This window comes from Pinus tabuliformis, chromosome 8 (genome assembly GCF_031772625.1).
Source record: "Pinus tabuliformis cultivar Carrire ecotype Pingquan chromosome 8, CPIR1, whole genome shotgun sequence".
Lineage (NCBI taxonomy): Eukaryota > Viridiplantae > Streptophyta > Pinopsida > Pinales > Pinaceae > Pinus > Pinus tabuliformis.
In genome coordinates, this window is record NC_142294.1 from 1736908545 (window position 1) to 1736924915 (window position 16371).

The 16371-nt window shown below is 37.1% G+C and overlaps 1 long non-coding RNA gene across 1 annotated transcript; it reads left to right on the forward strand.

Annotated features, from left to right (window-relative positions):
- Window positions 1-14179: 14179 nt before the first annotated feature.
- On the forward strand, window positions 14180-16371 carry LOC149243041 (uncharacterized). The gene is made up of 3 exons (XR_016245763.1): window positions 14180-15069; window positions 15183-15295; window positions 15410-16371. It is a non-coding gene; the product is annotated as an uncharacterized LOC149243041 (long non-coding RNA).

Consider the following 16371-nt stretch of genomic DNA (forward strand, 5'->3'; position numbering starts at 1 on the left):
CTTCATGTGACAACATTACATTGTTTTTTATCCTATAGAATTTCTTTGGTAAGATTCCCTGATTTCAATTGCCCCTTTTACTATGATGATTTTGAGCATTGAGCATTGTTTGTCTAGTCCGATGGCATAATTGCTTTATTTTTAAAAATTTGGATATCATTAAATTTGAGCCACCTTAAAGCAATTTTTAAAACCATGGATCATGAACTTGGTGAGGCTGGAGTGCACGAGTTCAATTCGAACTTTCCCAAATCTCAACAACAAAAATAATTCAAAATGGAAGTTTTTCTTTTTCCTTTTAGGCACTTACATGTTATAGTGGTGAACTTTTTCCTTCACCTGCAAGTTGGATTGACTTGGCAGTAAACACGCCATGAGTTACTCATAGCTAAGGATCTAACTCACGGTTACTAATGCATTTGACTCACCAGTGGAGAGTTTGACTCGACTACAAAGAATCAAACTTGGGTCCAAGGTAATTCAATTTGACAAAAAGGGCGAATGGCATGTCGACTTGACAGTAATCAATTTTATTAACTATGCGCCATAGAACCCATATTAGTGGTTTATGCCGCTTTGGATTTGAATGTGTGACCTCGTAGGAATAATCACATGTTCTTGACCATTAAGGCTAATCATGTTGTACTCTAAGTTATTCGTTTTCATTAATCTATATTGGTTATGGTGTTTAAATGAATATTAGTAGCACTAGAACTCGAACTAATACCGTTTAACACTAAAATCGTTAATTAAATTGGAACTGGATTTAGAATCAAACACATTATCACAAATCGGTTTCCAAATCAAAATAGTTAACCCTTAAATTACGACCTTCTTAGAACTGGAGTTGGACAGGATGAAGCAAAATAAGAAGCAGGATTAGAACCAAAACCAAAAAGGTTCAACCTCAAAGTCATGAACGGGAGAAAAATGTTCAAGCAAGGGATATATAAAATGTTCAATTATATATATCCAAGCTATTAAACAACACTTGCATAAATAATAATAATAAAACAATGTAAGCTACTAAACAACAATTATAGAAAGTATTTTTGATGTACAGAGAATGTAAGGGTAAATACATGGAATCTATTGACATTTAATTGAAATATATTTTGAACAAATATACATAACATTGTTGATCTAAATTGTGTAAAGAGTGCAAAAATAATTATACTATAATCTACAATTAATGTATGTATGTGGTCCAGAATGTTCTTATATATATATATATATATATATATATATATATACATATCCAACCTATTAGACACCAATGCTATAAAAGTTTTTAATGCATAAAGAATGTAAGCGTAAATACATGACGCCCAGTGGAATCTAATGGCACTCAATCAATACATTTTTGAATCAAAATACATAATATTGAGGTTCTAAATTGTCTCAATAGTCCAAAAATAATTATAGTATAGTCTACAATCAAATCATCATCCAAATATTGGTCTTCTACCATCTGTACATCAGTGTATACTCAATGTCCAATACCAATGTTTGTATCTTTCCACAATGAATGCCATTTCACGTCACAATTCCATCAAGGTAAGTCCATTGAAGATGGGTGGAATCATTAAATAGATTGAAACCAAGCTTTGGGTAGTTGCGGTGTTTTTTTTAAATGGGGATGGCGCAACACCAATTAAATTAATTGTTTTGCCTGTGATTTATCACAATAGCCAATTTTAATGGATTTTGTCTAGTTTTGATCAATGCATAACATGAGAAGTGAAAACTTGTTTGAATGACTAGTGTTGTTTAGAAGTGACCAAAATTTGGTTGAATTAGTGAATTTTGGTACAAAATGATCGATATCAATAACACTGGTTCAACAACTTCCTTTAATTTTATATTTGTTTAATTTTCAACATCCCTCCAATAAGTTTGAAGAACTAATCTCACGCCATGCTAAAACATCTCGATATGCTTTGCCACTAGAGCAAACAACCACTTTGATAGGGTGTTCAATCATGAGCATTTCGGTCAACACAAAGTTCAACTCCAAACAAAGAATACTAGTGTCATCGCGGTTTAATATAGATTTCATGTATAAGTTATAGACTAGAGACTAATCTCACATTGTTCAAGATGCACAGGATCATGTGGTGAAGAGATTTGATTAGATTGATCGTGTTACAACGAACATTCCCACATAATAAGAAGAATGATTAAGATAGGTTATGAACAACGAGCACAAGAATAAAAGGTTACAACAATGCATCGAATATGCACACCAAAACATATATGCACTAGTACATCAGTGGTGTTCATACATATTATTCACAAGGTGGACAATATATACATGCGCCGCCAAAAGACATACATCAAGCACTTCTTCAATGGATTCATCCTTAATGGTTACATTGTCCATCTAACCATTACCCACACCGAAATGTTATTGCTCAGTTCTGGTCCGTAGGTGTCAGCGTTACAAACTCAGCAACCTCTCAATGAGTTTCAATGTGCTCTATTGTACCAATTTCACCATCCTTAATTCCCCTTACTTTTGTCTCATTGACCTAAAATATTAATCCTATTCCAAATCCACTTGACTTAATATCCAAAATAGTAACGATCGCAGTACCTTCAATAATATTACCTCATCCATCTAGATTTTTATGCTTAGAAAGTTGCTTCCTTGCGATGGAAATACAAATATACTTTAATTTCCTTCTAGACTATAGGATGTGATTGTGGTGGGTTGTCCTCACAACTTATGGGGTGAGGGGCGGGGAGCGATTTTGACGAGTGACATGATTTCATCCCAAAGTTGAGAGTTGCATGGACTAAGATAATCAGTGGGCAAACTCAACCTTTTTGGTGAGTTTATTTTTTAAGACGAGGTAAGGTTTTGTGTTGACCTACTCATTTTTTCGAACTTTCGTTGATTTGGGTCTGCTTAAAATGAACCAAAACCTCTAATGGAACAGTTCCATGGTAAAAATTCCCATTAATCATGTGGAGCGTAACATTTGGCATTATTCGTAATAGATTCGAGCAATAATTTTAAGGGGAAAGAGACTAGGCTTTTCCACTATATAAGTTACTCCAAATTGCTATCATCCGCCTAGATACCCATGATAATAAACTAATACCCTTTTTGAAACCATAAATTGGAATTTATACCCACTTTCTCCGAAACCTTGCATCCAAAATCCCACTCCATTTCTTCTTCTTGCCACCTCTTAAAACACTTGAAAGGCTCCATTTAATGAATATTCATGGCTTTTATTGTAGCAATGGCCGCGAACTTTAATTAGTATGTGGAACAACTCGAACCTTTTCATATGAAATTCTTGCCCAAATCTCACCAGGTTTTTCTTCGAAGTTCTAATTCCACCTTGTTGATGGGAAATTTGAGGATGAGACTTTGGCATTTGGCTTTTTGGTCCATTTTAAGTCAAGGCGTGTTGACCAAGAACCGTAATTCCTCATCCACCGTGACATACAAGGATTCAAGGGTAAGAGGTGATGTTGAGCTAGGAGAGATGGCAAATTAGAAGAAGGGAGGCTTGGGGGGGAGCGTAAAACTCAAAGGAGTAGTTTAGCAATTGTAGCCAAATTTCGCCAACCCACAAGCATTCATTAAAGAAGAAGGATTTTGACCATGGAATTTTGAATAGCACGGTCTAAGATTAGTTCTTCGATCGGATGGAAGGGATGCCAAAAATTAAAGAAATATGAAATTAATGGAAATTGTTGAACTCAAGCTATCAATGTTGGTCGAATTGCACCAAAATCCGTTGGCCATAGTTCCCGTCAATTAGAGTTCCTAATTGGAAAAAGGATATATGACCTTGGGAACTTTGAATGGTAGGAACTATGACCGACAAGCGAAGGTCATAGTTACCCCGTTGGTCAAGGTTTCTTCCTCAAAGTTCCTATCGGTCAGAGTCCTTGACTAAGAAAGGGTGGTATGACCTTAGGAACGTTGACTGAGAGGACCTATTCCCTGCGATTACGACGGGAAATGAAAGTCATAGTTCCTTTGTTGGTCAAATTTCCTTCACCACTATTCTTGTTAGTCAAAGTTCCTCACCGGAAAAGTTCCAAATCACTGAAGGAACTATGACCTCAAGAAATTTGATTGATAGGAACTATTCCTAGAAAAATGACTGATGGATGAAGGTCATATCCCCTTTGTTAGTCAAAGCTCCCGATGTCACAGTTGTTTACTAATAAAGGCACTGTGACCTCAAGAACTCTGATTGATATGAACTACGACCGACATATGAAGGTCCTAGTTCCTTTGCCAAGCAAAGTTCCTTCATCATAGTTCCTATTAGTTAGAGTCCCTAACTAACAAAGGAACTATGACCTGGGGAATTTTCATTGGTAGGAAATACTCCCTAGAACTATGATCTACAAATGAAGGTCATAGTTCATTTCTCAGTCGAATTTCATTCGTCGTAGTTCTTGTGGTCATAGTTCATGTCAGTTGAATTTCTTGATTAACAAAGGAACTGTGACCTCGAGAGCTTTGACTGGAGAGGACTATTCCCTAGGATTCGAACTGACAAATGAAGGTCATACATAGTTCCTTTGACAGTTAAAGTTCATATAATTCATGTAAATCAAAGTTCCCGACTAGCAAAAGAACTATGACTTCATGAACTTTGATTGATAGGGACCATTACCTAGAACTACAACTGACAAATAGAGGCAATATTTACTTTGTCATATTTCATGTGGTCAAAGTTCATGATGGACAAAGGGACTAGACATCATTCTTAAATTAAAATATTTGGATGATTTTAAAAGAGCATTTCATGTGGTCAGAGTTTATGACGGACAAAGGGACCATGACCTCATTTTTAAAATAAAATATGTGGATGATTGATTTTAGACTTTAGTGGTCCATACTAATTTTGATAATCCGAAAGACATTATCAAGTATCTGGATGATATATTTAAAAAATAAAAAAACAAAGGGCAAGCCGGCATCTTGAAATATTAAAAAAAAATCTGGGTGATATATTCTAGAAAAAAGCGTGGGCATGTTAAAATATCTAGATGATATATTTAAAAATATAAGCGGATGATATATTTAAAAAAAATAAAAAGATGATATATTTAAAAAAATAATATATATATATGAAATGGATGATATATTTAAATAGAAATGAAATTAAAATATCTAGATGATATATTTAGAAATATAAGCGGATGATATATTTAAAAAAAATATGAAATGGATGATATATATATATATATATATATATATTTAAACAAATTCGGTTGCTATATTAATCTCTGAAAAAAAAGAGGGAGTCAGGACTCCTGAAATACAATAGATGCAGAAGAAATTCAGGATCTGAGGAGTTACATAGCAGAAAGTTCTCCTTAATCCTGCTTGTTCTTGTTTTAAGAGATTCTCGACAGGAATAAATTCTTACAAATTGGAACAGCAGAAATTGACATTGACAAATCATTTCTGATCTATGCTAATGTGATTGTGATGATGTGTTGTATATTCCTCCAGCTTTTCTTCACATTCCTTATGACTGGCGCTTGAGGGATTTGAGATTTCGCTGTTGGAGATATTCTTCATAAGTTTCAGGGCCGCTTTGAGCTCCTTATCCTGGCTGCCTCTTATGGACCGATGTTCGAGCTGATGAGGGAGTGGAAGGATCCCGTGCTGGATAAGATAGAGGGCATTGGTTGACTGCCTATGAGTGTTAACAAACAGGTATACCAATATAACCTCTCGGCCACCAGAATTCGGCAAAATAGCAATCAAATGATTTAATAGAACTGAATAGGGCGCTGTGTGGTAACGATGAGAAGGGCAGGATGGTCGAGAGTCGACCTTGGGGGAAGAGAAGGGATCCGGATAGGGGCGAAAGATGACATGTAGACTTTTCAAAAAATTCGTATAGGCAAAGGTATGACGAAAGCAGGTGGAGATAGAATGAAATAGGAACAGAGCATTGGGAAAATCGGGTCTGCACCAATTCCTGTTGCATTTAAGGTAATTGCTGGAAGTCTGGAAGAGATGAGGCCACTTCTTAGTGTCAGGGCAGGATGGATTGATGCAAGTTAAAGAGAATCGGTTCATGGCAGAGGTTGATGACTCACCACAGCATTGCAGCATAAGCTGCCCATAATCCTTTCGCAGGCCTTGTTTGCATGCCGGTCAGCATGCTTATTGAGATTACGGAGAATGTGATGGTATTGCAGGTTGCCCAGTGTTTGATTCAAGAGCTGGCATCTCTGGATGATCTGCTGAAGGAGGATGTTGGGAGACTTTTTTTGATGGATCATAAGGCTTATGACCACCGAGGAGTCTCCAAAAATCTTTGTTGTTCTTATTCCAAGCCTGATGAGCTGCGTTAATCCCTGATAAAGAGCCAACGCTTCTGCCCGATTGTTGGATAAGTTCCCAAGACCCCATTCGTAATAGAGAATGCATTCCCCATTAGATCAGGCCTCCCGCTCTAGCTATTCCTGGGTTTGACTTAGATGCTCCGTCAAAGAACAGGTAGTAGCTGTTGCAGTTCTGTAACCAGTTGGCAAACTCCTCCTCCTTTAGCCTGATTTTCCATGGATGGGTTTCCTGATTGCGCTGGAATTTCTCTGTCTTACCTTTCTGAATGTTGTTGTTTTTATCCAGGATGTAACTGATGAAGCTTCTTTCCTCAACGCTGTATTTTGTTACATCGATGTTGCTATGTGTTTTGGCTCAAATGGTTTTGAGAGCAAGATTCTTTGCCTTGTTGCTGACCATTCTTGATGCTGTATTTTTATCCTTAAAAATTCTCTGGTTTCTTGCTAGCCAGATACTCCACAGCATGGTGTAGGGGAGGGTATTCCATACTCCCTTCATTAGGTTGCTTCCCTTATTTCCCCAGGGACAACTCTTTTTCCAGGCAACAATCACTTCCCCTATTGATTGCTGGGAAGTCCATGGTAACTTATCAACGAGGTCTAAGTTTTTTCCAACAATCCATAGCATAGATACAATCGACAAAAAGATGATGCATGGTTTCCTCAGCGCCACAACAGTTGGGACAGCAAGATGGTCCATTAATACCCCTCTTCTGCAGGTTCTCTGCTGTTAAGATTTTCCCTTTAAGAAGGGTCCAAGTAAAGAATTTGTTTTTAGGCAGCGCCTCGAATTTCCAAACGATTCTCCATTGATTCCATAATGGCATGTGGAGGGTGCTGTCGCTGATATGCTGATGTCCTGCTTGAGTAGAGTAATCTGATCTTGAGGGGTCCCATTGGAAGCCGTCCTTCTCGTTTTTCTTGATGGGCGCTTTGCCATGGAGCAGAGACAGAAGTGCGGATAAGCTGTTATTAATATTACTAGAGATGAGAAATCATTTCGTCTTTTTCCCTTGAGTTTTAACCCCAATCAAGTCCTCTGCTAGCGCATCAATAGGATACGTGGCATTCTACATTATATGTGCGGTGATGTAGATAATGCACTTATGCAACTACATGCACTGGAAATTCTATGGCTTCAATTGTTCTTTGTGCCACTGAGTTGGGTCAGTGCCACTTTTGACATTGCAAAGTTCACATAAATTATAATGCGTGCCTGAGATGTTTTGTTTGGTCCATTTTTCGAGAAACCATTCATGTTCCCATGTTAGAATTTATCTATGCGTTGACTAATATTGTATTTGTAAAGAAGCTCTTGTATTTTCTTTTAATCTCGTGGCGGTGAAACTCGAGCTTCAAATTCTCTCCTTGTTGGTGAAAATCAAGGTTCAAATTTGCAACAAACAATTTTTTTGGTTTAGCATAGGTATACACACCGGTCTCTCTCCCCTAGATTTTGCCTAAAGAAAAAGAGGTCAAGGTGACGTAATGACAATTTTGATTCGATAATGTAAGGCATTATGAGTACTTAACATGGGTGGACTGTTGACTTGGGTATTCCTATTTAATTAAATTATAGCTCATTATTAGTCAATGGCCGCAGAGTCATTATAAAAAGGTTGACCAGTAGATTATATGAATTTCTCAAATTTCATGAAGTGAAACACGGGGCTCAAAACCTCACTTCATGTATATTAAGCACCCAAACCCTTTGTATTGGGCCCCCACATTCTCCTTTAAGTTTTCACTTGCATTGCCAACTTATGGCATTTATGTGAACACTTTTGCCAATGCCACTAATCATTGTACAAGACAAGTGTGCAGGGTTAGCAAGAATACTCATCATGGATGGATATGGTTGACACGTAAGAAAAGGAGATAGGTAGAAGAATATACGCCACTGAGAAAAAAATCACTTTATATGGCGGAATAAACTATTAAAAATTGCATTCTATAGGTCATGTCACATATAAGTGATGGTGGAATTTTCCCAAAATGGTTATGTCGATTGTCTTCACATATCTCTATTTTTAGAGCTATTTTGTTTCTTTGTGAAGTATCCTTCTAGCAAGATTGTTTGCATTGTGTCGTGTAAAAGGCACCTGCGCATTGCCGTCAATCACAGTTTGAGATACATATGAATGAATTTGATTATATCTTGCCTAGACCAATTCGTGTCTCCCCTTGAAATCCCGAGGCCTTCATGTGACAACATTACATTGTTTTTTATCCTATAGAATTTCTTTGGTAAGATTCCCTAATTTCGATTGCCCCTTTTACTATGATGGTTTTGAGCATTGTTTGTCTAGTTTGATGACATAATTGCTTTATTTTTAAAAATTTGGATATCATTAAATTTGAGCCACCTTAAAGCAATTTTTAAAACCATGGTTCATGAACTTGGTGAGGCTGGAGTGCATGAGTTCAATTCGAACTTTCCCAAATCTCAACAACAAAAATAATTCAAAGTGGAAGTTTTTCTTTTCCTTTTAGGCACTTACATGTTATAGTGGTGAACTTTTCCCTTCACCTGCAAGTTGGATTGACTTGGCAGTAAACACGCCATGAGTTACTCATAGCTAAGGATCTAACTCACGTTTACTAATGCGTTTGACTCACCACTGGAGAGTTTGACTCGACTACAAAGACTCAAACTTGGGTCCAAGGTAATTCAATTTGACAAAAAGGGCGAGTGGCATGTCGACTTGACAGTAATCAATTTTATTAACTATGCGCCATAGAACCCATATTAGTGGTTTATGACGCTTTGGATTTGAATGTGTGACCTCTTAGGAATAATCACATGTTCTTGACCATTAAGGCTAATCATGTTGTACTCTAAGTTATTCGTTTTCGTTAATCTATATTGGTTATGGTGTTTAAATGAATATTAGTAGCACTAGAGCTCGAACTAATACCTTTTAACACTAAAATCATTAATTAAATTGGAACTGGGTTTAGAATCAAACACATTATCACAAATCGGATTCCAAATCAAAATAGTTAACCCTTAAATTAGGACCTCCTTAGAACTGGAGTTGGACAGGATGAAGCAAAATAAGAAGCAGGATTAGAACCAAAACCAAAAAGGTTCAACCTCAAAGTCATGAACGGGAGAAAAATGTTCAACCAAGACATACATAAAATGTTCAATTATATATATCCAAGCTATTAAACAACACTTGCATAACTAATAATAATAATAATAAAACAATGTAAGCTACTAAACAACAATTATAGAAAGTATTTTTGATGTACAAAGAATGTAAGGGTAAATACATGGAATCTATTGACATTTAATTGAAATATATTTTGAACAAATATACATAACATTGATGATCTAAATTGTGTAAAGAGTGCCAAAAAATTATACTATAATCTACAATTAATGTATGTATATGGTCCAAAATGTTCGCTCATATATATATATATATATATATATATATCCAACCTATTAGACACCAATGCTATAAAAGTTTTTAATGCATAAAGAATGTAAGGGTAAATACATGACGCCCAGTGGAATCTAATGGCACTCAATCAATACATTTTTGAATCAAAATACATAATATTGAGGTTCTAAATTGTCTCAATAGTCCAAAACCCTCCCGACTTCCGTACATATTGTCTCATTCCTCTTCACTGGTTGTTTGGCCACCCCATAGCTACAACTCGAACTAACACGAAAATTGGAAAGGGGATTTCTGAAACAGATGATCCGGTGTCCGCAACGCGAGGGGATGATGGAGTTAAGGAACAAGAAGGAGTAGGTTCAGCAAAACTTGTTTTTTAGTGATGGTAGCTTACGTCCACACACTAAGATGTACACCATGGTTTCAGCGGTATCTCAAGTGGTGGCAGGAATTGTGGCTAGATCGAATGTCCATTTCTAAATTTGATCGATGATGTACTATAGTTCTATATAAATTGATTAAGAAACACCACTTTAAACATGGTGTTTTGTTATGAATTACAAACTCTGCACACTCAAGCCAAAGAGAGGACTCTGATAGAATATTTGGCCCTTTGAGGCATTTGGGGACAAGACTCGGCCTTACAGATAGTGATATTTTTAGGTGCGAGTATTTTGAAAACGTGTCTTGTGGGTATCTATATCTATATATATATATGTATACACACACACAGTGAGCTCATTATTGTATATGATCTTGCTTTAATACGTGTATTTTTGTTTTAGAATTTTGTGATGGTCATGGATTCATCATTTGGAAAATTGAAAGGTTTGTTTTATTCTGTAGCATGATGTTTCTGGTTCAACTCAATGTATGAAGCTTTCTATACCAAGGTTCTGTGGGTGGGTATCGTCGTTTAGAGCGCACTGTGTAGCTTGATTCCATTTTTATTTCAGAAAACTAGAGTTTATATCTTTATCGATAGGCCATTATATCCTCGGTTTGCCATTAACAGGATAACCCCAATATCTTTAGTTGTTGAAGCAGTGGACTAACATATTCAGGAATAAGGTTTGTTCTATTATGTAGCATGATGTTTCTGGTTCGCCTCAATGTATGAAGCTTTCTATACCAAGGTTCTGTGGGTGGGTATCGTCGTTTAGAGCGCACTGTGTAGCTTGATTCCATTTTTATTTGAAAAAACTAGAGTTTATATCTTTATCGATAGGCCATTGTATCCTCGATTTGCCATTAACAGGATAACCCCAACATCTTTAGTTGTTGAAGCAGTGGACTAACATATTCAGGAATCCATAGAATTTTATGGGTATTTATTTCAAGGTCTTTATGTTGAATATTTGGTTGTCTTCGCGGGAAGGAAGAGCTGGGAAGGAGTATAGTGGCCCTCTTAAATTATACCAGCTAAACCACAAGAAGAAACGTGTAACTTGGATCCTTGGAGTCATTGCGCTCTGTGCCCTTTTCTACCTCTTGGGTGGATTTTAAAATACTTGGTCTCCTCCACCGTCTCAAGCTTCTGGATTGAGCAAGGCCAATGTGGGTTGCATTAATTCTTTAACTCTCATCATGTCTTCTTCATTTGTTTCCTTAGATTCTGAAGCTCATTATGCAGTTGGGGAGAATGAGACTTCAAAAGGCAGTGGATCATTTGAGTCTCGTGGTATCAAGTAGAGTGAGTATACTCCCTATAACGATCCAGTGAGATCTCGTAAGTTCAATAGATAAAGCCATTGCCCAGACAAGGAGGAAGCTTTGAAATGCCCAGGTTACAGAGCATATATGTTTAAGAAACAACATCAGAGTTTAACAAAGTATCGGTGGTATTTTTGTGAAAAAGGGATTTCAATTCCGTTAGGACCGAGGAGACTCAACACTATATGCTTTTGTTTATTTGTGTTAGAGACTATGCCTATGGTTTATGGTCCATCGACCATTTAACTCTCTCCAAATGATGGTTTATTTTTCAATAATAAGGATGCAACAAGAGTAGGAAGATCTAGCTAACATTCTTTTCTTGTATCGCAGCCCATTGCAGATCATAGGGTCCCTGTGGATGCATATGGAGGTACAGAGAACGCTGTACGAGCCGCTAGAGGTAAGGGCTATAGTTCCTTTCTCGGCTTCCATTCGTTGCACATGACTCTGCTATGCTATAGACAAGTCCGAACTTACAATGTCACATTGATTATGTGCCTCTCTTTTGAGCGGTTCCAAAGACACTTGCAAACTCGCATGGAGGTAACATAAGAGTACTTGTACGCAAGGGAAACTGTAGCACGTTACAACCTAGGCCAGGAATTGTGGCCAACTCGAATTTCCATTTCCCAATTTCCGAAGGTTTTTATGGGTATTTATGTTGAATATTTGTAGGAAGGAAGAGCAGGGAAGTAGTATAGTGGCCCTCTTAAATTATACCAGTTAGAACCCAAGAGGAAACGTATACCATGGATCCTTGGAGTCATTGGGCTCTGCGCTCTTTTCTACCTCTTGGGTAGATGTTAGAATACTTGGTCTCCGCCATCTAAAGGTCCTAGATTGAGCAATGTCAATTTGGGCTGCAATTCCTTAATTCCGATAGTTTCTTCTTCATTTATTTCCTTTAGATTTTGGAGCCCATTATATAGTTGGGGCAAATTAGGCTTCAAAAGACAGCAAAACATTTGAGTCCAGAGATATCAAGTACAATGAGTATATTGCCTGTCGTGATCCAGTGACATCTCGTAAGTTGGATGGAAGGGGTTGATAAACAGATAACGCCATTCCCCAGACAAGGAGGAAACTCTGAAATGCATAGTTTACAGAGCATATCAATTTACAAAACACCATCGGATTCTTGACAAAGTTTCTATGGTGTTTTTGTGAAAAACGGATTTCAATTCTGTTAGGACTGAGGTGAGTCGAGACTGTGTGCTTTGGTTTATTTCTATTTGGGACTGCCGATCTGTTTTATGGTCCATGGACCATTTTATCCTCTCCAAATGATTGCTTATTTTTCAAGACTAATGAGGTAATAAGAGAAGGGAGATCTAGCTAACATTCTTTTCGTGTATCTAAGCACACTGCAGATCATGGGGTCCTTGTGGATGCAGATGGAGGCACAACACCGCTAGAGGTATGGGCTATAGTTCTTTTCGTGGCCTCCATTCATTGTACATGACGCTGCTATGCCATATAGAAATCTGAACTTAAAATGTCGCATGATTTTGTGCCTCTCTTTTCAGCAGGTCCAAAGACACTTCCAAGTTTGTAGGGAAGTAACAGAGAAAGTGCTTGCAGCTAGTTCAACAGAAAGCAAGGGAAACTCTAGCACGTTACAAAGTGGGGGTCAATCGGATTCGTTGGCCTCAATAGTTAAAAGCGAATGTTTTAAGTCTACATTTTTTTATTTGATTTTATCTGATATGCCTAAAATATCTTGGCTATTTCCAGAATATGAAATTTCCCGTTAATAAGTCTAGCCATGTGGCCACCTCACTTCCAATGAGAGTTCAGAGAAGATCCTGCATATAATTTGCAGGTTGGTGGTAGAAAACAATCGATGCATGCATATGATAAGGTAGTGCAGTTTCATCCAGAAGAAATAAGACAAGATATGGGGCTGCAAAAATTGGCAGGAGAAGAAAATATTCCTTCTCCTTTCTCTAGGACCAAGGACTCTTCAGTTGTTTTGCAAGAGAAGTCTACTAGCTACATAGTACGATCCAAAGAAAATGGAAATGACAAAAGGGGAAGTGTGGGAATGAACGGTGTGTTTGTTGTTCAAACCCTGGAAACAACATTATGCTTTTCTGGTGCTCTATCTCTGCATAAAGTAATCAGCCTTTTCTGGTGCTCTATCTCTGCATAAAAGTAATCAGCCTTTTTTCTGGTGCTCTATCTCTACATAAAAGTAATCAACGTCTTTTCTGGTGCTCTATCTCTGCATAAAAGTAATCCGCCTTTTTTTGGTGCTCTATCTCTGCATAAAAGTAATCAGCCTTTTCTAATGCTTTATCTCTGCATAAAAGTAATCAACCTTTTCTAGTGCTCTATCTCTGCATAAAAGTAATCAACCATTTCTCGTGCTCTATCTCTGCATAAAAACATTTAGCTTTTTCTAGTGTTTTATCTCTGCATGAAAATAGTCAAATAAATGAGACAAACACAATTTAATAGGAATAAATATAAAACATGTTCCAATGGGAATAATAAATTTTTGAAATGGCAGCTGGACTTGAATTCCAATGGTTATACCACCATATCCCCCAGGAAAGGGAGGTTGATGTGAATGGTTTTGGATTGATAAAATGAGCATTGTATCTCAATGTGGCTTAGTTTTTTGGCACATATGAGCAACCAGTAACTGCGTTCATGAACTTGATTCATAGCCAGTAGCCATTGCATTATGGCTTTATACGTTGCTGGGAGATGAGAGATCCTTTCTTCTTTTCCCCTTAAGTTTCAACCCTGATCGAGTCCTTTTCTAGTGTAGCAATAAGATTGGAACCATTCTATAGAACGTACGATGATGTAAATAATGCCATTATACAACTATATACTCTGGAAATTCTGTGTCTCCGATTGTTCTTTGTACGACTGAGTTGGGTCAAGATTACTTTTAACATTGAAAATTTCATATAAATTACAATGCATGCCTAAGAGGTTTGGTTTGATCTATCTTCCAAAAAAACATTCATGTTAGCATGACAGAATTTATGTATTTACTAACTAATATTGTATTTGTAAAGAACCCCCCGTACTTTTTTTTGAATCTTGTGTTGCTGAAACTCAATTTTCAAATTCTCGTGAAACAAATATTTTTGTTTAGCATGAACATACACACCAGTCTCTCTCCCTAGCCTTTACCTAGAAAGAAAGAGGTTGAAGTGACCTAATGAAAATATGGATTCGATAATGTAAGGCATTGTGAGTACTTAACGTGGGTGTATTGTTTCCTATTTAATCATAGCTTATTATTAATATGCTTCTGCAGAGTCATTATAAAATAGTTGACCAACAGGTAACAAAAAGTTCTCAATTTTGAGTTTGTAAAGCTAAGGGTTCAAAAATTTACTCCATGCTTATTAAACACTCAGTCAATGTTTATTAGGCACCCGCATTCTCCTTTAAGTCTACATTGGCAACTTATGACATTTATATGAACATTGTGCCTACGGTTTATTTTTCAATAGTAATGATGCAACAAGAGAAGGAAGATCTAACTAGCATTATTTTCTTGTATAGCGGCACATTGGAGATCTTAGGGTCCCTGTGGATGCAGATGGAGGTGCAGAGAAGGTTGTATGAACCGTTGGAGGTAAGGGATATAGGCTCTTTCTCGGCTTCCATTCATTGCACACGACTCTACTATGCTATAGACAAGTCTGAACTTAAAATGTCACATTGATTGTGTGCCTCCCTTTTGAACAGGTCCAAAGACACTTGCAAACTTGTAGTGAGGTAACATAAGAGTACTTGTGGTCAGTTCAAGAGTTAACGCAAGGGAAACTCTAGCAAGTTACAACTTGGAGTCAATTGGATTGGTAGCTACCTGTTCGAGAAATTCTGATTTCACATCAAAAGTGAAAAGCGAATGTTTTAGGTCTATTTTTTTTTTGTTTTTTTTACTATGCCTAAAATATTTTGTGTATTTCCAGAATCTGAAATTTCCCATCAATTGGGCTATACTACAGACTCGTCTGCATACACCTTCCTCACTTTGAACATTGAGAGTTCAACTACAGAAAATTTGCAGGTTGGTGGTGGAAAACAGTCAAGGTATGCATATGATTCAATGGTGCAGTTTTCGCAGGAAGAAATAAGAAAGCATATGAGGCTGCAAGAATTGGCAGGGGAAGAAAATATCTCTTCTTCTTTCTCTTTCTCTGGGACCAAGGACTCTTCAATTATTTTGCACGAATTGTCTACTAGTGGCATAGTACACGCAGAAGAAAATGGCAATCCTTTGTCTGAAGAAAAAGGAAGCTTGTGAAGGAATGGCATGCTTTCTGTTCAACCCATGGTAATGACATTAGCGTTTTCTAGTGCTCTATCTCTCCATAAAACTAATCAACCTTTCCTAGTGCTCTATCTCCGCATAAAAATAAGCAGCCTTCTCTACTGCTCTATCTTTGCCCGAATATAATGAACCTTTTCTAGTGCTCTATTTCCGCATGAAAATATTATATGAATCGAGCTAAAAAAATGCTCAAACAAGAATTAATGAATTCTCAAAATGGCAGCGGAATTGGACTGGAATTCCAATGGTTATACCACTATATCCACCATGGAAAGGGAGCTTGACGTGAGTGGTTTTGGGTGAATCAGATGAGCATTGTATATCAATGTACCTTAGAATTTGGCACATATGAGAAAGTTGTAATTGCATTCATGAATGAGATTCAAAGCCAATGGCCATTGCATTATGGCTTTGTACATCGCTGGGAGATGAGAGATGTTATCTTTTTCCCCCTTAAGATTCAACCACGATCAAGTCCTTTTCTAGCGTACCAATAGGATAGGCAACATTCTATAGATGTATGATGATGTAAATATATACAACTATATACTCTGGAAATTATTTGTCTTTGAATTTTCTTTGTACGACTAAATTGGGTCA